Here is a 21,866-nt window from a genome sequence, read left to right on the forward strand (position 1 = left end):
GTCCTCGTGGAAGAAATGGTTAAGAGGAAGGATTCAAAGATACAGGAGGAGGAGACCTGGTGGTCAAACAGGGAGGCTATGCCAGCGTTTAGGGGAAAACGCATAGTGCATCAGGGTGGAAATGGGAACTGGAACAATGCATACAGTCAGACTAGAAGATCAGAGGAGGGAATAGGCAGGCAGAAATGAGAATAGGAGGCATTATTCTGCTTTGTGGAATTGCTAATGAGAATATAGCTAGATGTTTACATTAAGCATTAAAAACAAGTTATGTCCAGTTTGAGCTCATGGGAATGTTTCCCCCTCAACACTATTCCACGCCTGGAACAGATTTATCCCCAGAGACAGAGCTCATGAGGTAACCAGAATAATTAAAAAGTTCTATCATAGTAACCCTTTAAAAGGCTGCAATGCTTAGCTAGTCATTGCTGTAGATCAAAGTTACACTGGATGGAAACCTAGGATTGAGGTGGATTTTAGCCTGAACAAGTAGCATGTTAAATGCTCATAGATGTATAATTTGTAAAAGTTCAGTTTAGGGACACCTGGGTGACTCAGCGGTTGAGCATCAACTTGCCTTTGGCTCAGGGCATGATCCTGGAGTCCCGGGATCGAGTCCCACATCAGGCTCCCTGCATGGAGCCTGCTTTTTCCTCTGCCTGTGTCTTTGCCTCTCTCTCCAGATCTCTCATGAATAAATAAATAAAATCTTAAAAAGAAAAAAAGTTCAATTTAGCTAGGGAGAGTCTCAGAGGATGGTTTCTGATTTCTCCAAAAGTGTGTTGCCTGGGGTGTTAATTTGCCATTTGGCGATGGATCTTAGGATAAGAACTTGGACTTAAGAATGACTTCCTATCAAATCAATCTTTTGCTGGTCAGTTTCAAGTCTGACCCCTTTGGGAACTCATGCCAATGGAATCATATGCTACTTGGCTTCCATTCAGGTCTTATGTTTCTGTATTGTCTTAAACATTGTTAAGGATAAACAATTGTATTCAAAAATTTTCTTTAAGTGTGGAAAACTTTTGTTCTTAGGATACTTTGATTCATTTTCATGGATGGGTTTTTATTTGTTTTATTTTTATGTTTGAGACCATATGTTCTTGGAAAATTCTTAGCCTAAGAATATATTCCTCTACAGCCCTTATGAATAAATTTTATGGCAGCAGGGTCTCTCTCTTTTTGTAATGCCCACATGTCACCTAAAAAATGCATGGTACCAAGACTTCAGGCTAGTGTTTCTTGATCTAGAATGGTATGTTCACAGGTATATTCTTAGGTCCATATGGTGTGTGCGTATACCATGTGTCATGGGAACTACTTACTATGAGCTTCCATATATTTTAGGAAGGGTCTCCTGTATTTGTGATATTTTCTGTAGAGTCCTAAATGCCAAGATAAAATGGCAAACCTGAGATGAAGGAGAAATGTTAGAACATCAACTTTGGAGGAAGTTACCTTTAGCATCACAAAAACAATGTTCTTACAGGCCTTCTAGATTTCCCACTGGAGCTTGTGGAGTGTCTTTATATAGGAAAACGTAAGAATGAATTTGTTAAAATCAGTGGTTGGATATATTCTTATCAGACGTATAAATTATACAACATGCACACACAAAGTTCAAAAATCACAGATTTATATTTTTTTCTCAAAACTTTCCATCCATCATTGATGCTCAGATAATGTATTCTAAAGCCTTGTGGTACATTCATATATGTTTGAGAAAGAGTGGGGCAGGGAGGGTGGTTAAGAAATAAGACCATCAGGCAGCCCCAGTGGCTTAGCGGTTTAGTGCCACCTTCAGCCCAGGGCATGATCCTGGAGACCCGGAATCGAGTCCCACGTCAGGCTCCCTGCATGGAGCCTGCTTCTCCCTCTGCCTCTCTCTCTCTCTCTCTCTCTAATAAATAAAATTAAAAAAAAAAAAAAAGAAATGAGACCATCTGAACTTACACACATGATGGACTCAGCAAAGAGATCATGATTCAGAGTTAGTGTTCTGCAGAGAAATAAATATACTATTGTGGGGATTAATATTTTATTAGTGTCAAATGTCACAATCACAAAAATTCGGACTGTACCTATGAAACTTTTTATATTCTGAATGACAGAATTTGTCAAGTTGAGCCATGCAAACAAGGGCTCTTCTGCAAAAGAGATTGGCCATGGCCCTAAAGCTAATTAGTAAATTTGGGGCAAGCTTCTCCTTCTAGTTCAGCACCAACAGAGTTTCTAAGGTAGAGTCTTATGTTAACAATCCTATTCCTGCTTAACAGAAATATGTTCTAACCAATTTAAGCAGAAAAAATCAGAGATCATGAGTAACTCCCAGACTTTTCAGGAGAGCCTCTCCAGAGAACCAGATGTGGAAGCTGAAACTGGGGATGGAGCTCCAGTTGGATGACAAAACTGCCCCAGTGAACTGTCCACCACTGCATCACCCCAACTAGTACCTCTGATGCCAGTTCTAGAAGCTTCCCCTCGAACCTCTCCCTGCATAGGTTATTTCTGCAGTGAGTGAAGCATATCTAAAACTTTTATGATATGAATTTAGGCATGGATGCTTCTGACTGGCAAAGAGGAGGTCTCAAGCCTGACCTGAGGATGCAAAGGGAGATGGCAACTGAAGTCTATATCTCTACCTTGAGGTGAGGACTCATAACACTGAGAAGTCTCTACTTTTAGAGAAAGCATTAAAAATGGTTGGAAGGTAAAATGAAAGGCATATTTACATTATACCTGTCAAACTCAGAATCTGGTTCCTTGGACAGCCCAAACTAGGTAAATTCTTGGTTCTGAGACAAAAGAATGAGGCAAATTCAAGTGTAGCCTGGGAAAATAGTGATTGATTTACTCCTTACTATTTGTTTCTTTAAATCTTAGCCTTTGCTATGCCTGGATTTAATTTGTCAAATAAAGGCAACAGTGTGATATTATCACTTATTTATACTAACTTAGTAGTTGCTATTTTGGTAACAGCTATAAGAAGAGACTAGAGACTAGAAACTATGCTATGAGATAGAAGAACTTTGAAAACATTATGCTCTATGACAAAGGAGTAAGAATATACCCTGAGGAAAAGACAGTCTCTTCAATAAGCCATGCTGGGAAACTTGGACAGCTACATGTAAAAGAATAAAACTAGACCATTTTCTATCTAACACCATACCCATTAAAAAAAAAAACAAACTTCAAAATGGATTAAAGACATAAACGTGAGATCTGGAATCCATAAAAATCCTAGAAGAGAATACAGGCAGTAATTTCTCTGACATTGGCTATAGCAGCATTTTTCTAGATATGTCTCCTAAGGAAAGGGAAACTAAAGCAAAAATAAAGTATTGGACTACCTCAACATAAAAGGCTTTTGTATAGCTCAGGAAACCATCAATAAAACAAAAAGGCAACCTACTGAGTGGAGAAGGTATTTGCAAATGATATGTCCTAAAAAGGGTTAATATCCAAAATATATAAAGAATTTATACAACTCAACTCCAAAAAACCCAAACAGCTCAATTAAAAAATGGGCAGAGGTCTTGAAGAGGCATTTTCCAAAGAAGACATAGAGATGGTCAGCAGACACATGAAAAGATGCTCAATGTTGCTAATTATGAGGGAAACACAAATCAAAACCATAGTAAGATACCATCCTACATCTGTCCGAATGGCTAAAGTCAAAAAGAAAAGAAATAGCAAGTATTGGCAAGATGTGGAGGAAATGGAATGCTCATACACTGTTGGTGGGAACGTAAATTGGTATAGCCACTGTCGAAAACAGTATGGAGGTTCCTAAAAAAATAAAAATAGAAATACCATATGATTCAGTAATTCTACTATTGGATATTTACTCAAAGAAAACAAAAACACTAATTCAAAAAGATATGCACATGCCAATGTTTATTGCAGCATTATTAATGATAGCTAAGATATAGAAGCGACTTAATTGGCCCCTGATATATATGTGTCACACTCACACACACACACATACACACACACACACACACATATACATACAATGGAATATTACACAGCCATAAGAAAGGATGAGATCATGCCATTCGAAACAACATGGATGGATGGTGAAATAAATCAGAGTGAGAGGGACATATACCATATAATTCTACTCATATATGGAATCTAAAAAACAAAACAAATGAATAAACAAACAAAAAGCAGAATCAGACCCATGAATACAGAGAACACATTGATAGTTGCCGGAAGGGAAGGGACTATGGAGGATGGCCAAAATGGCTGAACAAGAGTGGGAGATCCAGGCTTCCAATTATGGAGTGAATGTCATGGGAATAAAAGGCACAACATAGGGAATATAGCCAATGATATGGTAATAGTGTCGTATGGTGACAGACAGTAGCTATGCTTGTGGTGAGCATAGCATAATATACAGAATTATGCATTGAGATCATCCTAACATGCAACCAAAATTTAGAATACTGCTGGAAGAAAAAGATCAACCATACATAGATTATATTGCATGCTATGCCATATGGTATGATGGCAATAATCAAAAATTCCTATAAGAATATTGCATGCTATGCCATATGGTATGATGGCAATAATAAAAAATTCCTATAAGAACTCAAAGGAACCATCCCTAACCCCTAACCCAGGCTAAAGATGAGAGTTGTTTGGGGAAGCCTTCAGACATGGGGTATTAACTGAGCTGAATATTAAAATATTGGGAGCAATTGACCTGTGCAGAGGAAAGGAGAGGAAAGAGCCTGAATGTTATCTTGAGGAAAGGACTAAGTAAAAAATAGTGCAACAGACATGTTCTACATTTTGTAGCTGGCTATAGCCGTTGGAAGTTTCCTCAGAAACCAACCTGAATTGGCAGTGCTAGGACTTTCAGGTCATGGCATCTTCTTATTTTCCCGCATTGAGGAAAGGCAGCAATATTCTAGGACTCTGGATTATGGACTGACCATAAAAGAAGAAAATCTAGGGATCCCTGGGTGGCGCAGCGGTTTAGCGCCTGCCTTTGGCCCAGGGCGCGATCCTGGAGACCCGGGATCGAATCCCACGTCGGGCTCCCGGTGCATGGAGCCTGCTTCTCCCTCTGCCTGTGTCTCTGCCTCTCTCTCTCTCTCTGTGTGTGTGACTATCATAAACAAATAAAAATTAAAAAAAAAAAAAAAAGAAGAAGAAAATCTAGTAGTGCTGGGTTTTCCCAGTGAAGTTATTAGCTATTGCAATGCATCCTGGAGTTACTTGTTTTCTAAAATGATTAATACATATCTACTTATCGCAGTTGCAGGGCTGCTTTCCAAGATGCATTTGAGCCTTTGGTGTCAGGAAAGATGGTGTCAGGTAAAGATCTTCTGCTGTCCTTAAATTAAGTGCCCACTGAACAGTAAGTAGGAAGTGTATCAATTAGGCAATCACTAGGAAACTGACTGAAAAGGATTTCCTTATAGAGCAAGAGGTATCTCTTTCTTTCTTATCATTAAAAGAACTTTGGGAGTTAGATAGTCACCACCTAATTATGTCAACAGACCCTGCATTAGGTCCCGGCCCTGTACTCTTACTATCTTTCCAGTCTGATTGCTATTCAAATATAGGTGGTTCTCAGGTAGAACAAACTGTGTGTGTTATTTAGAGGAATATTTGAAGTTCTAGGGAGTGGAGTCTCCTGTGGTAGAGTCCTTGATATGATCATATATATTCTCTCTTATTGAAGTGAAATGTCACCACTATTATGTGACTTTAAAGATCTGAAGTGGAGGAAGCTTACATCTTGGCAAACATTTAACACTGTGGTGAAAGTTAGCACAGGAACCAGGCCTTCTGATGGCTGTTTCTTTTTAGACCTATTCATAAAACCTATGTGTTGTATATGGCCTCATGCCTTCTGAGATCCTTTCACAAAGTTTACTGTCTGTTTGGATCCTCACAATTTATGGGGAGATTCAACAGCTGATCTAAGATTGGAAAGTCACTGGTGTCATATTTGGAATATGCGGAAGGACAGTTAGGCTCCAGCTCCTCAGCACGAATGAATAGTCCATTGTCTATAAGGTGCTTGAACTTGGTCAGGCGACTTTCATCTCCATTTTCCGGGATACTTTTATCCTTTCTTGTTTTTACAAAATATCTTAAAGTGTGTATACACACACACACACACACACACACACACACACAACCCAGAAGGCAAAGGGCTTACTGTATTGTTGAGGGATAGTTACAGCTAGTGGTGTGTTGGTGAATGTTTAAGAGCCAGCTCACTGGATGCTGGAGGAGCCCTGATTTTCAGTGCTTGTCTCTTTCAGTGGTTTACTCTCACCCACCATGGCCCTTTTTAAGCTACTGATGTTACATTATCCAGCTCCCAACTTTCTTGAAATGTTAACAACTTGCTTTCACACACCTGTATGAGCTGCCTCCAGAATGGTCACTGACTGCGGCTACGATGTTCTGATGATAGAAGATGCTGTGACTCATATAAGGCATCCTGGGGCTGAGGGAGAGACTCATTTAAAGACTAACCTCTTTTTTTTTTTTAGACTCTATTTATTTATTTGAGAGGGAGAGATAGAGAGAGCCTAAGTGGAGATGGGGGGTGGGCAGAGGGAGAGGGACAAGCAGACTCCCTGATGAGTACATAACCTTATTTTTAAGATAACTATATTTCCAAAGCTCTACTGGCTGCCTTGGTTTCAAGAACTTAAGTCAAGGGACAGTAAAAGAAAGATTTAAAGACATCAAAACTCAGAGAAAAGTCAATCATTACTGGATGCTGTCATGTGCCAGGGGCACATGTGAACCAGTTATCCTGTTTCTTTTTCCCTAAGAACCAGAAACTTGTCATTGCCACTTCAAGGGCAACATCCTGGACTTGGTAGGATCTTACCTTAGAAAGATAAGCAGGAAACACTGACAATTGTTTGTCCTTCTCTGAGCACAGAGCTTTCACTTTGCTGCTTTTGTACACTGATTAGTTTAGGTTACACCCTTTGTAAAAGAAGCCCTTCCCATCTGTTATTCCTCCTTGGGGCCCAAATAGCCCATAGGTCTGAGAAAATTAAGAGAGCTCAAAAAAAAAAAAAACATTAAAAGCTTTGCTTAAGGCTTCATTCATTCATTCTCCAAATATTCACAGGATGCCTGTGGTGGGATATTACAGTAAATAAAACAGACAAAATTTCTGCCCTCATGGAACTTACTTACATGCTAGTGGGGCAAGAAATACGCTACGCAAATGAGCCTGTAAATATATAAAGTAATAGTGGAAAGACCGAGGAGAAAAACAAATTCTATATAAAGGGGATAGGAATCTTAGGAAGAGGGTTTATTTTACATAGAATACATATTTTACAAGAGAAGGCCATACTTGGTAAGATGTCAGTAGGGCAGAGATAGCAAGGGTGAGCTCTGGGAATGTTTGAGGAAGGACACTCCACCAGACACTCCAGAAAGTGCAAAGGCCACATGCTTGGATTCAAGTATAGATCTCTGCAGACGAAAAGTTCTAAAGCAAAACAGATAACATGGCTGTCAAGTGTGAAGTGCTGCTACAGACACAGAGGCTCTGTGTTCAAGTTCCGTCAGGCCCCTGAAGTACAGTGAATGACAGTTCCAGGCTTAGACTATGTCTGTGTTGTAAGCTGGATGTTTTCCTTGGTGCCAGGCCTGAAGGCAAAATTTCCAGGGAGAGAAGGAGCCAGTGTTCCTCCATGCTCCCCCCAAAGGTCCTGAAATCCAGCAAAATCCCTTGCCAATCAGCTCTGCATAGCAATAGAAAAATCCAGGCACACCTGCCCCCCCTAAAGGTGTCTGTTATGGTGTTTGGTTGGTTCTACTTGTCCTTTGAGTAGTTATTGACAGCAATAGTACAGATGGTAATCTGATCATACAGGTGTCTCTCCCACATTTTGTATGGGTAAAGTCCATCTTTTAAAGTCTATGGGTACTGTTGATGTTGAAAAGCCTTGAGCTGTTTACAACCACACCTCTTTCCCCTATCATCTTCCCAGGTCTTTGGTCAGAAAGAGTCCCTTTGTTTTTTTATTACTGAGTGTCGGGTTGATCCATATGCCCTTGAGATAGTCCAGGAGTCTCCATTATACCATCTTAGCATTGAAATTCACATTTTACTATGTCCCTAACATATTCTTCTCTCTTTACTTATTTTCCAAGTTTCTCAATCCAACACTGAAGATTATTTGACTAGTGAACAAGCCTCTCTCCACCAAATGGGTTAAAGGTCACAAGGCTATATGGGTCCAAATTTGCCCCATGCTAGCCAATAAATTCTGCTTTTTTCTTGAAGTCTCATCCTTACTTTTAAAATAGTCAATGAACATGTACGTTTGTTCTCATTGGAAAGAGCCATCCCCAGAGCTCCATTCTCTCTCTGACCTCTAGGGTCACTCCTTCTTGTATGTTCCAAAGAGGTTACACACAGGATTTTCCCCAATGTCTCTTTACAATCATGTTGCAGAGGTTTTATTAAAATTAGTGAAAGGGGTTCTGTTCCAACTGTGCCCACACAAAAGAATCATTATTGATTTGACCCTCAGTTGCCAACTAGCCAATTTTTTCATTGCTGATGGAAATCATGGGCATTTCCAAAATGCTCACTCCTTGTAGGTTGTCACACTAGCTGGGTGAACCTCTGCCCAAGAGCAAGATTCCTAATTATGAGCACACTCAGGAAAGAAATGACAGCAAACCAAAGCAAAACTAAAGACTTCTATTACCACCCTTTGTCCTTTGAGAAATAGTAGTAACCTATTTCTTTCTTTAAGGACATTTCCTAAAAAAGCCTTTCTTCAAGGACATTTCCGAGGTCGGGAGCTCTGCTTCACCTAAGAAAATAACTAGCAGCTATAGTTTTCTTTGAAACATTAGCAATAATCAACAACTTCCTTTGTAGCCACTCAAAAAGGAAAGGATAAGGAGAATAACATAACCTTTAGTTTTGATTGAGAAAGGTACCGGAATTGCTCAATGCCCCATGAAATTCATCTGAATGGATCCTGTTTAAGAGTGCCAGCTGGAGGAAATATTGTTTATAAAAGCATACAAGCAACATTCAGTGAGGAAGCAGGACCTGTGAAATAAAGTGGAAAATTTTTATTTCAAAATTCTCACTATGAATGCTTTCTTCACTGGGGGGTTCATATAATTAAACTGTTTTTGTTTGAATAATGCCTAAACTCTTTTACTTATTGCAGCTTTTTTTGAGCACTTTTCTCACGGAATTTCACAGAGCCAAGGACAAAGATACTGTTGCCTAGATTTTGGATACCATTTAAATTCAACATTGTCTTAGATGGATCAGTAGGAAACCAAAGTCTGTGTTAAAAAAAAGAAATCTATTGTGATTCATGGAGACAGAAGCCTGTGTGCTCTGTAGAATGAGGTCTCCCCACATCACTTACCTGCCTTCTTGCCTCCAGCCTCATGGGAGATGTTGTCCTGCAGTCAGGGTCATGTCCTCCTGTAAAGGAAAATGTTCAGGAAGTCACAGAGGTCCTTATGAAATAGCCTATTTTTTTCACCATCCATGTTAAGATAAATGAGGTTGTGGTTAATGCCAGATCTTTGAAGCCAAACCTACTCATTTCCAGAGAAACAATGAAAGGTTTTAACATGGAAAGGACAAGTTTGGTAGTTTTCAAGCACATGAGGTGCTCTTTAAAATAATCTGTATAACTTGGGGCACCTGGGAGGCTCAGTCAGCTAAGTGTCCAACTCTTGATTTCAGCTCAGGTCAAGACCTCAGGGTCATGAGATCAAGCTCCCAGCATGAAACCTGCTTAAGATTCTCTCTCTCCTTCTGCCTCTCCCCCTATCCTGTGCTCTCTCTAAAAAAAAAAAATATATATATATAATAATAATAATAATAATAATAATAATAATAATCTGGATATATCTTGACAGGAACACAACAGAGCCATCCAGCTCCTTGACCAGATTTTCATACTGTTATAAAACTAAAAATTAAGAATCTTCATTAACTTTCAGCTTAAAGAGCCTCATGGAGAAGACTGACTAAAAAAGATTAGGTCACTTAGAAAGGGGTTGCGAATAGCACTTACTCCTGTTTTATCTACTAAAACTTATTCCCAGTTTACCAGTATAAAGACAAGTTACCCTCACTGGCATCAGAGTAACTGTTTGGAGACAGCCCAGAAACCAGCAAATCATATTAGCACTCCCTCACTCTCTAGAACATAAAAGGTATTGTCTTTGAAACAAAATGCATGGCTGAAACTGAGCAGAAGCGTATGTCATCATCTCATCTGTCATAAATGGTGACCTCCAGGGTCAGCAGGAAACTTGCAGGCCATCTGGTTCAAAGACCATGCAAGATTGGAATCTCTCAGCAGCATCCCAGTCCTTGAAGGATGACCGGATATGCTTCAGTAAGCATGTCTCTGGCGCTTAGCAGTTCACCAGCCTTTCAACTCATAGCAAGAGGTTTAGAGCTGTTTCCCAAGGAATGGGACACGTCCCCAGGTGCTTCTGGGAGGGCCTTCTGGCAGGCTTCCAAATGATCCTCAAATGCAAAATCCTTTTTTTCATTTATTGCCAAAAAAAGTACAACTCCAAATATATCCACTTTTACATAGAACTTTTTTCATTAGTTGAATAAAAAATGAGTTATTATGGATTACTAATATCTGAAGTGCATAAACAATGCAGTACACCTTAGAATGTAAAAAAGAAAATACTATAAGTAGTCAGTTGCTTCAGTGCTTGCAATACTGGAAAGTTACTGGTATGCTTGAAAACATTCAGGATATTTGTTCTCAGAAGCTCATTAATCTTGTGGTTGATTTTTTGGTTTTCAATTGTTGCTTTTTTCACTCTGTATTGATAAATTCATGTTAGTTCAGCTTTATCACTTTCAATTTAATTTACTGAACATTTTTTGGTTATTGAGGATCATCTGGTTGAAGATAATTTGGTTATTATTTGTTAATAAATTTTTGCATTAGTATTTTTGGTTTATAATATCTTTCAAATGGCTAGTTATTAAAATATCTGCATGTTAAGATTTAAATAAGAATCATCTATGTTACTTATGCTAAAGAATTTGTATACAACCCACACACTATCACCTCAACCTAAGTTCTCCAAATGGCTAATAACATGCAAATTGTTGGTAGATGTACTAATTGAATTTGTACAAATTAATGCATTTCAACATACTATCAAGGTAAGTGTGAATTTCTTTTTTGCTTAGAGGACCTTGTTTTACAGGACATGTGTATAAGCTCAAACTGAAAATTGTCTTTTTTATTTGTTATCAATGAGTTTTCAATTTAAAAGGAGGGATGAACTGTGTATCAATGAGTTATTTTCAGTTTAAAAGGAGGAATGAACTGTGTAGATGGACTAGAACTTTTAGCTTCCCTCTATCCTCCATCACTAAAGTGGGCCGTGATTAAGCAAACAAACAGAAAGTTTCAAGCACATGGGTGGTTCAGTCAATTGACTGTTTGACTCTGCATTTTAGCTCAGGTCATGATCTCAGGATCATAGGATCAAGTCCCGTGTCAGGCTCTGCACTCATGGGGGAATCTGCTTGAGCTTCCCTCTCTCCTTCTGCCTTTACTTCTCCCCCTTCCCCTGCTCATGCTTTCTGTCTCTCTCAAATAAACATAATATTAAAAAAAAAAAAGTGGAAGAATCACTTCTGTGAACCACAGCACACCCTGAGATGTATTAAAGTCACAGAAGTTTAAACATGAATCTTTCTGGTTTTTACTAAGGACATAGATTGCCAAAGGAAACCCTGTTAGCATGAGTGAAACTAGTGACAAAATTCTTCTCTTCTTTTGGCGTCCTGGGCCCCACCTGTGTGTCCTCTCAAGGTCATTCTCCTTGAGGAGTCTTGGCCATAGTGATCTTTTTTGTTTGTTTGTTTAGTGTAGTTGACATATCATGTTACCTTAGTTTCAGGTACACAACATACTGTTCAACAAGTTTAAACATACTATGTTTACCATATGTCACCATCCATTGCTATTATAATATCGGTGACTGTATTCTCTATGTTGTGCCTTTTATTCCCATGACTTATTCATTTCATAACTGGAAGCCTGTATCTCCTACTCCCCTTCACTTCTTTTGCCCATCTCCCACCACCATCACCTTTGTTCTCTGTATTTATAGGTCTAATTCTGCTTTCTGTTTGTTTATTCACTTGTTTTTTTTTTTTTATTCCACCTATGGGTAAAATTATATGGTATTTGTCTCTTTCACTCTGACTTATTATACCCTCTAGGCCCTGCACGTTGTTGCAAACAGCAAGATATTGTCCTTTTTTTTTTTTTTTCTGGCTGTGTAAGATTCTACTCTGTGTGTGTGCATGTGTGTGTGTATACATTTTCCTTATCCATTCATCTACCGATGGACTATTAGGTTCCTTTGGTATCTTGCCTACTATTGTACATTACACTGTCATAACATAGGTGTGCATATATTCTGTAAAATTAGTGTTTTCACTTTCTTTTGGTAAATACTCAGTAGATTATTGAATCATATGGTATTTATACTTTTAGTTTTGTCGAGGTACCTCTATACTGTTTTTCACAGTGGCTGTACCAATTTACATTCCCACCAACAGTGTATGAGCATTCCTTTTCCTCTACATCCTCCCTAATGCCTATTATTTCTTGTCTTTTTTACTTTAGCCATTTTCACAGCTGTAGGATGGTATCTCACTGTGGTTTTGATTTGCATTTCCCTGATAGTTAGCAACATTGAGCATCTTTTCATGTGTCTGCTGGCCATCTCTATGTCTTCTTTGGAAAAATGCCTCTTCAAGACCTCTGCCCATATTTATCTATTTTGGATATTAACCCTTTATAGGACATATCATTTGCAAATACCTTCTCCACTCAGTAGGTTGCCTTTTTGTTTTATTGATGGTTTCCTGAGCTATACAAAAGCCTTTTATGTAGTCCAATACTTTATTTTTGCTTTAGTTTCCCTTTCCTTAGGAGACATATCTAGAAAAATGCTGCTATGGCCAATGTCAGAAAAATTACCGCCTGTGTTCTCTTCTAGGATTTTTATGGATTCCGGATTTCACATTTATGTCTTTAATCCATTTTGAAGGTTTTTTTTTTTTTTAATGGGTATGGTGTTAGAAAATGGTCTAGTTTTATTCTTTTACATGTAGCTGTCCAAGTTTCCCAGCATGGCTTATTGAAGAGACTATCTTTTTCCCAGTGTGTATCTTGCCTCTTTTGTCACAGATGAATTGACCATTTAATCCTGGGTTAATTTCTGAGCTCTCTATTCTGTTCCATTGATATATGTGTCTATTTTTGTGCCAGTGCTATACTGCTTTACTATAGCTTTGCAGTATATCTTGAAACCTAGGACTGTGATACCTCAAGCTTTATTTTTCTTAAGATAGCTTTGGCTATTTAGAGTCTTCTGTAGTTCCATACAAATTTTAGTATTATTTATTCTAGTTTGTGAAAGATGCGTTGGTATTTTGATAGAGATTGTATTGAATCTGTTGATTGCTTTGGGTAATATGGACATTTTGCAATATTAATTCTTCTAATCCACAAGCATGGAATATCTTTCCATTTGTTTGTATCATATTCAATTTCTTTCCCCAATGTTTTATGATTTTCAGAGTACAGGACTTTTACATCTTTGGTTAAGTTTATTCCTAAGTATTTTATTCTTTTTGGTGCAAATGTAAATGGAATATTTAATTTCTCTCTGCTACTTTGTTACTAATGTATAGAAATACCTATTCTGGGTATTAATTTTGTATCCTACAATTTTACTGAATTCATTTATTACTGCTAGTAGCTTTTCGGTGAAGTCTTCAGAGTTTTCTATGTATAGTAACAAGTCATCTGAAAATAGGGACAATTTAACTTCTTTACCAACATGGATGCTTCTGATTTCTTTATCTTGTCTGATTGCTATGGCTTAGACTTCCAATACTATGTTGAATAAAAGTTGGCTCACAGTAATCAGGAACTGAATTTTCTAATGACCTTAGAAATAAGTTCCTTTTACTAGAGAACAAGAATAAAGACTGCTGCTCACGTTTTCCTACCTTTAATGACCTGATGACATCTTGGTGATAACTTTAATAAGTGATTTTTTTAAAGAATCATATTTTGATCAGTGTACTCTTATAAAGATAATCTAAAATCAAATATTAAAATATTTATACTCATTTTTATATAAATCAAGATAAAATAGGCTGAATAAATCATTATTAATGAAGTAGATGAACAAAGTCACCTATGCAGTTTCTCTAAGGCCTGTGTTCAAGACACTGGCAGTAGTAGAAGCAAGATATATGTAAGGCTAGGCAGACTCTCACAAAGGAAGCCATAAAAATTCCCAAGGTGAGAGTCTTTCCCAGAAAAGTCCATTTCTTCCTTCATTTTGTCTAGGAAGAGTTGAAGGAGTACAGGTTTCTCTGCAGCTACACATCTATATAATCTGTCAAGACATTGGATCCTGGTAGTAAACCTCAAAGAGCAGTTTTTGCTTCTTTTAGTTTTTGAGGCCCCACGTAATATTCACTGTGTCCTTTGGGAATAAAGCCTGAAAGAAGAAAATGTTGCCCTGAAGTTTTTCCACTTCCAATGTTCTTAAAGACAGCATCTAAAAAGTCATTTTCAGTTTAGGAAAATTTTATCATTCTAATGGTAAATGATTAGTATAAAGTCTTGGAGATGTCTGACAATTTAAAACTTTTGATTTGGACTGGCATGGTTTATTGTGTTTTTAAATGCAGAACCTTTCTGTTCTTAAATATTTAATCAGTGTTAAAGAATTGGGTGCAGTCAGCAGAACACCTTGTGCTGCTGATTGTCATTAATGTTGGCAAGTTTCCCCTGCACTGGACACAGCTGTGCAATGTACAAGGACTGTCCTAAAATACTGGATCAACGTATAAATGCCAAAACAATAAAGGATAAAGGAACTCTTGCCTTAAGCTTGATCTTTCTCTCAGATAGTAACCTTTCACTCCTTTGGAGTAGTCCCAACCGTTCCATGACAGAAAAACAGGAGGTGTATAGGTTTTTATATAATCAATTCATTTTAAAATCTTTATCCAATTTTTTTCATGATATTTAAAGTATCCTTCACTTTCTATACATATAATCTGGAAAAAAAGGCTTGACTTCTCTTTAGTAACTAGAAAGCATTGGGAAAAATACATTACACTTGAGAAGAACAGTGAGTCATGACACTTATTTACTTGCTCTATTATTAAGTAACAGAAATGGCCTAATGAGTCAACGTTTTGATCCATTTGGAATCAGTAGCATTTAACTTTCTTTCCCTATCATCATACTGTCCTTGAGAGTTGTATGAGCAATCAGATAAATGTTCACTTAAAGTAACTTCTGGATTTTTCAACCACATTTGAATGATCACTTATTTTACTAAAACCTTCAAACAAAAAGTCAAAACAAAAAATCCATCAAAAATTGTGTAATTTCTGTTTACTGATTACTTTTTGTCTTTTCATTTAATAAATACTTATTAATCACCTATTATGTGCCAGGCTTTGTGCACATATAACAACAAACAGCATAAAAACTTCCATGGTCTTTTGGCATCTTCAAACTAGTGGATGACACAATAGAGTTAAACCATCAACAATGTAGTATGAAAAGTGCTAAAATAGGGTAATTACATATCTTTGTGGCAACACCTGAGAAAAGCCCTTAATTGAGACTGAGGGCAGGTGGGGGGTATCCCTGAAGAAATGACATAGAACCTCAGATCCAAAGTGTACATAGGAATACAGGTAAGAGAGACTATCATGCAGATTGGTATAATGTTCATTTCTTCAAAAATGATTATGGGCATTTTCTGGAACAGAAAAGTGTCCAGAAGTAAGGCCGAAGAGGTCAACATTGCCAAGAGCAGTTAGTAGCACTGAATGATTTTAGATATAAACAGACTGATATTTTAGAAATGTGAAACAGAGGGCAATGTGGAAAGTAAACTGGAGAAGATGGCTCAAGGACACCTAATATAATAACCAGGTAGGAGGTGATGGCTTTCCTTGGACAGAAGCCATGGGGATTGAAAATGGAGGCATCATAGGTGGGACCATGAGAGACTGGAAATGTGCAGAAGGCACTCAGGAAGGAGAAACTGGTATGAAGTGAGAGCTTGGCCAAGGAACTGGCAGGTGGTACCACTCACCAAGGAAGGAAGCTGTTGATGAGCAGGTTGGGGGCAAGATAATTAATTTTATTTTAAACACATTGCCTTTGATTTGTCTGGGGGACATGTAAAATATGCACATGGTCAGAAGTAAGTTGAAAAGGCAGATCTAAAGTGAAAAATGAGAACAAGCTTGGAAATAGTTTTAAATGCAAGTAAACAAAATGGGAAACTTAAGCCCTTTTTTATATATAATTTTAGAATTGTTGTATGGTAGTTAACTTTGTAAACTTCTTCTGGAAAGTGCAAAGAAGAAACCACACTCTCCCACCTTTATCCTTCAAATATCTGTGACAGCACTATAATTTCTAATGAACTTGTTTATTTTTAACATTATTGTTGATAACCAAAGAGGAAAGAAAACAGGGAACAAAAGAAACTGCTATAGGAGGAGCAAGGTGAAGAGCAGACACCCTGTGAAATTTATTTTTAAAATACAAAAAAACTTAAATATTTCCAATTTCACAAAATATTTGCATGAAGGAATTGCAATATTTCATTGGGTTTTTATTCTTCAGGTTTTTTTTAAAGGTTACTCTTCAGGTTAATAATTTTCAGAATCAGTGCTTTGTGTCTGTTAATTTCTATGGAGGCCATTAAATATACGTAAATACAGCAGCAAGGGATCCCTGGGTGGCGCAGCGGTTTAGCGTCTGCCTTTGGCCCAGGGCGAGATTCTGGAGACCCGGGATCGAATCCCACGTCGGGTTCCCGGTGCCTGGAGCCTGCTTTTCTCTCTGCCTCTCTCTCTCTGTGTGACTATCATAAAAAAAAAAAAAAAATACAGCAGCAGTATCCTTTCTGTAGCCCCTCACTACTGTTTACTAATAATAATCTAGACATGGACAGACCTTTGGCAACTGATAATAACCTACTGGACGCTTAAGTCACGAAAGAATGTACTTCTTTCTCGGTACATTATCTCGTTTCCTGAGAAATTGAAAATTTGCACTGTGAAGTGGAATGAACAATAGAATATGAATTCATAGTTCTCATCTACCTTTGATTCATTCCAAGTTAATTTCTAAGAATTGAATGGCTTTTAAAGCAGTTTACATGGTCAGATCAATAATATATGCTATCGAGGAGGCGGGGCAAGATGACGGAAGAGTGTGAGTCCTCAACTCACCTGCATCCACCAATTTACCTAAATAACTCTCAAAACATATTAAAAACCTACGAACTCAACAGAAGGTTTAAAGAGAGAACAGCTGGAACGCTACAGAAAGAAAAGTTTTCGCTTCTAACAAGGTAGGAAGGCGGAATAAATAAATAAATAAAATAAAAAATAAAAAATAAATAATAAAATAAAATAAAATAAAATAAAATAAAAATAAAATAAAATAAAATAAAATAAAATAAAATAAAATAAAATAAAATAAAATAAAATAAATAAAATAAAAGTCAGGATGGGCCCCCGCGAGGAGCCGGGAAGCCCCGCCCGAGAAGCGGGACTTCGGACCCGGCGCGGAGCTCCCGGGCGGACAAGTGCTGGGCGGGGAGGCCGGGCGGGGCCGCAGGAGGGCGGGGAAGCCTCCAGGCTCCCGGGGTCCCCAGGAGGGGAGGGGCGCCCGGGCAGAGCTCCCCGCACCCCGCGGCCGACCTCGGGGAGGGGCTGGAGCGCCGCAGCCCCGGGGCATCTGGGGGAGCAGGGGTGGGGGGAGCCTGCGGTGCTGCCCGCGGAGCTGACTCCAGGGCTGGAGAGCCGGCCGCCGCCCTCCTGCTGCTTCCTCCTCCTTCCCCTGAGCCCGGGAGGGGGGGCCCGGGGGACAGAGGCCTCGCCGGGGAGCAGCGCAGGCGGAGCCGGCACCTGGCGGGGGGCGGGGCGTCTCCCCCAGGTGCACGCACCTGAGAGTCAGCGCGGCAGGCCCCGCCCCCGGAACCAGCTGGAAGGACAGGGAGGAGCAAGTTGGGGACCACGCGGCGCTGGGAAGCTCCAGGACCAAGGGAAAATCGAGTGAACATAGTATATAGAAATACAGGGTCCTCCCTTTTTAAAGGAAAATGTTTTTCCTTTTTCCATTACAACTCGTTTTTATATCAGACTAAAATTTTCAATATTTTTTCTCTTAACTACAGTATTTTACCAGCTCTTCATTTTTAAGTTTCTTCCTTTTTGACTTTCATATTTCTACAATTACATGTCTTAGATATATTTTTTCACATCTGGATTCTCTTCAACATGCAATTTAATTTGGGGAGATATACGAGATATGGGTTTTTGTTTTGTGTCTTTTGTTTTCTCTGCCCCGTTTTGTTCTACAATGGCGGAAGTTAATACCTTCTAAAACATGACCAGCATACACCCAGAACCAAGTGGAATACTACGCTGGTTCATTCTGTGAGATTATATTCTCTCTTCATTCCCATTCTTCCCCCCTTTTTTATCTTGTATATGTTTTGGTGGTCAGTGTTGCGGCTTTCTACAAATATTGCTGGTTTATATAAATTTGGGATTGAGCATCTTCTAACATTCAGAACACAATACACTCAGAACCAAGAGGATCACCCTCTAGGACCCCTCAGGCAGACTACATTCTCCCTCCACTATCACTTCTTCATCACCACTTCCTCCCAGTCCCCCCTTTTTTTCTTTTCTTTTTTTCTCTTTACCTTTTTTTCTTTTATTCTTTTTCTATTTTCTTCTTTGGGGTTTTTGGCCTTTTTATTTTTTACTACTTTAAAATTTGTTTTTCACTTTAGTGGTCCTTTTATTTTGTTCTGATCTTTTTCATTTTCTGGTCTTTGACCTCACCACAGTCATCTAGGGTGGAATTTACTTAGGTCATGGTTGATTTTTTTTTAAGATTTTATTTATTTATTCATGAGAGACACACGGAGAGGCAGAGACACAGGCAGAAGGAGAAGCAGGCTCCATGCAGGAGCCTGATGTGGGACTCGATCCTGAGTCTCTAGGATCAGGCCTTGGGCTGAAGGTGGCGTTAAACTGCTAAGCTACCTGGGCTGCCCTATGGTAATCAGGCCAAAATTAAAAATAAATGAGATGCCATCCAAACTGGATGTCCTAATGGCTAGGGTTAATGAGGTTGAAGAAAGAATGAGTCACATAGAAGACAAGTTGATGATAAGGAAGGAAGCTGAGGAAAAAAGAAAGAAAACAAGATACCATGAGGAAAGCCTAAGGGAAATAAATGATAGCCTGAGAAGGAAGAATCTATGTATAATTGGGGTGCTAGAAGACACCAAGAGGGACAGAGGACCACAAAGCTATTGGAACATATCATAGCTGAGGAATTCCCTAATTTGGGGAGGGAAACAGGCATTCAGATCCAGGAGACAGAGAGGTATACCCCACCAAAATCAATAAAACCCGTTAAACACCTCGACATCTAATAGTGAAATTTGCATATTCCAAAGATAAAGAGAAAACCCTTAAAGCAGCAAGAGACAAAAGATTCTTAACTTATATGGGGAGAAATATCAGATTAACAGCAGACTTCTCCACAGACACCTGACAGGCCAGAAAGGGCTGGAAGGATATATTCAGGGTACTAAAAGAGAATATCCATGCAAGAATACTTTATCAAGCCAGGCAGAATATTAGGAGAGATTAAGAGCTTCCAAGATAGGCAGAGACAGACTGAAAGAATATGTGATCACCAAACCAGCTCTGCAAGAAATATTAAGGGGGACCCTGTAAAAGAAAGAGGAAGCCCAAAGAAATAATTCACAAAAACAGGGACTGAATAGGTATTATGATGACACTAAATTCTATCTTTCAATAATTACTCTGAATGTGAGTGGGCTAAATGATCCCATCAAAAGATGCAGAGTTTTGGGCTAAATGATCCCATCAAAAGACGCAGGGTATTGGACTGGATAAAAAAGCAAGACCCATCTATTTGCTGTTTATAAATAAGAGACTCATTTTAGACCTAAGGACACCTCCAGCCTGAAAATGAAAGGTTGGAGAACAATTACCATTCAAATGGTCCTCAAAAGAAAGCTGGGGTAGCAATCTTCATTTCAGATGAATTACAGTTTATTCCAAAGACTGTAGTAAGAGATAAAGAGGGACATTATATCATGCTTAAAGGGTCTATCCAACAAGAAGACCTAACAATCATGAATATTGATGCCCCTAATGTGGAAGCTGCCAAGTATATCAATTAATAACTAATGTAAAGACATACTTAGATCATAATACACTAACAGCAGACTTCCACACACCACTTTCTGCAAATGATAGCTCTTCTAAGCAGAACATCACCAAAGAAACAAGGGCCTTAAATGATACACTGGACCAGATGGATTTCACAGATATATACAGAACTTTACATCCTAAAGCAACTGAATACACATTCTTCTCAAGGCCACAGGGAATTTTCTCCAGAATAGACCACATACTGGGTCACAATCAGGTTTCAACTAATATCAAATGATTGGGATTGTCCCTTGCATATTTTCAGACCACAATGCTTTGACACTAGAATTCAATCACAGGAAGAAATTTGGAAGAAACAAACACATGGAGGTTAAAGAACATCCACTAAAAGATGAATGGGTCAGCCAGGAAATTAGAGAAGAATTAAAAAGATTCATGGAAACTAATGGAAATGAAGGTACAACCACTCAATATCTTTGGGATACAGCAAAAGTGGTCTAAGAGGGAAATACATTGCAATACAAGCCTCCCTCAAAAAATTGGAAAAAAACTCAAATAGACAAGCTAATCTTGCATCTAAATGAATTGGAGAAACAACAGCAAGTAAAACCTACACCAGGCAGAAGAAGGGAGATAAAGATTCTAGCAGAACTCAATGCAATAGACCAGAAGAACTGTAGAACAGATCAACAAAACCAGGATTTGGTTCTTTGAAAGTATTAGTAAGATATATAAACCATTAACCAGCCTTATTAAAAAGAAAAAAGGTTCAAATTAATAAAATCACGAATGAAAGAGAAGAGATAACAGCCAATATCAAGGAAATACAATTTTAAAAACATATTATGAGCAGCTATATGCCAACAAATTAGGAAATCTAGAAGAAATGGATGCATTTCTGGAAAACCACAAATTACCAAAACTGGAACAGGAAAAAATAGAAAACCTGGACAGATCAATAACCAGCGAGGAAATTGAAGGAGTCATCAAAAACCTCCCAAGACACATCTGGTCCAGAGCCAGATGGCTTCTCAAGGGAATTCTATCAAACATTTAAAGAAGAAATAATACCTATTCTACTAAAGCTGTTCCGAAAAATAGAAAGCATGGAATTCTTCCAAACTCCTTTTCTGAGGCCAGCATCACCTTGATTCCAAAATCAGACAAAGACCCCACCAAAAAGGAGAAATACAGACCAAAATCTCTGATGAACTCAGATGCAAAAATTCTCAACAAGATACTGCCGATAGGATCCAACAATACATTAAGAAGATTGTTAACCATGACCAAGTGGGATTTATCCCCAGGATGGAAGGTTGGTTCAACACTCATAAAATAATCAATGTGATAGATCATATCAACAAGAGAAAAAAAAACAAGAACCATATGATCCTCTCAATAGATAATACAGCATCCATTCCTGATCAAAACTCTTCAGAGTGTAGGGATAGAGGGACATTCCTCAGTATCTTAAAAGCCATCTATGAAAAGGCCACAGCAAATGTCATTCTAAATGGGGTAACACTGGGAATATTTCCCC

At 38.4% G+C, this 21,866-nt stretch overlaps 1 protein-coding gene and 1 long non-coding RNA gene across 12 annotated transcripts in view; one reads left to right on the plus strand and one right to left on the minus strand.

Moving 5' to 3' along the window:
• CCDC192 (coiled-coil domain containing 192) overlaps positions 1 to 21,866 on the plus strand; it is a 212,417-nt gene that overhangs the window by 81,026 nt on the left and 109,525 nt on the right. The gene's annotated exons all lie outside the window — the stretch shown is intronic.
• The window catches only part of LOC125756040 (uncharacterized), a 45,470-nt gene continuing 30,891 nt past the window's right edge, over positions 7,288 to 21,866 (minus strand). Inside the window, exons 2-3 of the long non-coding RNA XR_007413944.1 lie at positions 9,402 to 9,460; positions 7,288 to 9,070 (exon numbers count right to left, since the gene is read on the minus strand). This is a non-coding gene — a long non-coding RNA (uncharacterized LOC125756040). The remainder of the gene's footprint in view (positions 9,071 to 9,401; positions 9,461 to 21,866) is intronic.

The sequence above is a fragment of the Canis lupus genome, chromosome 11, assembly GCF_003254725.2.
Source record: "Canis lupus dingo isolate Sandy chromosome 11, ASM325472v2, whole genome shotgun sequence".
NCBI classification, from domain to species: domain Eukaryota; kingdom Metazoa; phylum Chordata; class Mammalia; order Carnivora; family Canidae; genus Canis; species Canis lupus.